Raw genomic sequence first — 2065 nt, 5'->3', positions numbered from 1 at the left:
CCTGGTATAGATTAACTAGGGTAAGGTGTGAGCATGCAGCAAACAGGCCACTTCATGCATTACAGACATAAAGTGAACAAGATTACAAGATTAGGTGCTAAAGATAAACATCAACATATAGGAAGTGATGCAAACAGGAAGCCACAGCTAAGAGAGTGTGATTAGCTACAGGAAACTACAGAGAGATACTGTTCCAATGCTAGATGTATTAGTGTTTATGAGAAGCGAGGGCCAGGGCAAAGCACATCTCATGGCAGTCTCTCTGTACTTTGTACTTTTAAATGCACATGACAATACACTTGAACGTGAACTTATTATGGTCTGTTTCTGCCTGTTTAGGTCTGTTTCTGCCTGCGAGACGCTTCTGCTTGAGGCTGCTGCATGTCATGGTGAGTGCTGATTGGCTGATACACGTCTAACATCTACCAACCAGATAGTGTTGTGGGCGGGACATGAAGTGAGACTCAGTGGTGAGTGCTGATTGGCTGATACACGTCTAACATCTACCAACCAGATAGTGTTGTGGGCGGGACATGAAGTGAGACTCAGTGGTGAGGTAAACAGGAGCAGAGGGAGAGACTCAGAGCTGTAGCTGAGACAAACAACACCTTTTATTTCCTTAACTTCATAATTAATCACAGATACAGATCATCTGCAAACTGCCAAATATGGGACAGAGCCTTTCCAGCTGCTGCTCCACGACGGGGGAAGCTGCTGCCTTCACATATCAGATGTGCTCCCTCCATTTCTGTTGTTATATCTCAGATAGAGACCCATTATAACTCTCTAATCTCTCTATCTGGTCTCATCATGTCATCATTCTGGGTTTGGGAACTGCTGCTTGCTGTTGGCGTTGGGATCTTCTTTTTGGGTTTTATTATAAAGTTAAGGAAATAAAGGTGTTGTTTGTCTCCTTCTAGCTCTGAGTCTCTCCCTCTGCTCCTGTTTACCTCACCACTGAGTCTCACTTCATGTCCCGCCCACAACACTATCTGGTTGGTAGATGTTAGACGTGTATCAGCCAATCAGCACTCACCACTGAGTCTCACTTCATGTCCCGCCCACAACACTATCTGGTTGGTAGATGTTGGGACGATGTATCAGCCAATCAGCACTCACCATGACATGCAGCAGCCTCAAGCAGAAAAGCGTCTCGCTCCTTTAACGAGTCATTTAGGAAACTCTACAGCAATTATTCCTAACCTAAACAGGCAGAAACAGACCATAATAAGTTCACGTTCAAGTGTATTGTCATGTGCATTTAAAGTACAAAGTACAGAGAGACTGCCATGAGATGTGCTTTGCCCTGGCCCTCGCTTCTCATAAACACTAATACATCTAGCATTGGAACAGTATCTCTCTGTAGTTTCCTGTAGCTAATCACACTCTCTTAGCTGTGGCTTCCTGTTTGCATCACTTCTCATATGTTGATGTTTATCTTTAGCACCTAATCTTGTAATCTTGTTCACTTTATGTCTGTAATGCATGAAGTGGCCTGTTTGCTGCATGCTCACACCTTACCCTAGTTAATCTATACCAGGGCTATTCCATTGGCCCAGATTTTTAAAATAAAAATGTAGAGTGGGCCAGACATTTTCTGCAGCCGATTTTAAACGCTTGACAGTTATCAGTAATATCGATGCCAATAACAATAACAATAACAACAATAACAATAACAATGGGCTGAAAAAACTCATTATGAGTTCAGTTTAAATGTACACATCTTGGTGGTAGTCGTGGACTCAGACCTGAATTTCAACAGCCACATTAAAGACAACTACACATGTGTGTGTGTGTGTGTGTGTGTGTGTGTGTGTGCTGTGTGTGTGTTTGTGTGTGTGTGTGTCTGTGTGTGTCTGTCTGTGTCTTTGTGTGTGTGTGTGTGTGTGTGTCTGTTTCTTTGTGTGTGTGTGTGTCTGTCTGTGTCTTTGTGTGTGTGTGTGTGTGTGTCTGTGTGTGTGTCTGTGTGTGTGTCTGTCTGTGTCTTTGTGTGTGTGTGTGTGTGTCTGTGTGTGTGTGTGTGTGTCTGTCTGTCTGTGTCTTTGTGTGTGTGTGTGTGTGTGTC

Source organism: Sander vitreus, chromosome 5 (assembly GCF_031162955.1).
Source record: "Sander vitreus isolate 19-12246 chromosome 5, sanVit1, whole genome shotgun sequence".
Lineage (NCBI taxonomy): Eukaryota > Metazoa > Chordata > Actinopteri > Perciformes > Percidae > Sander > Sander vitreus.
This window is presented reverse-complemented; position numbering follows the sequence as displayed.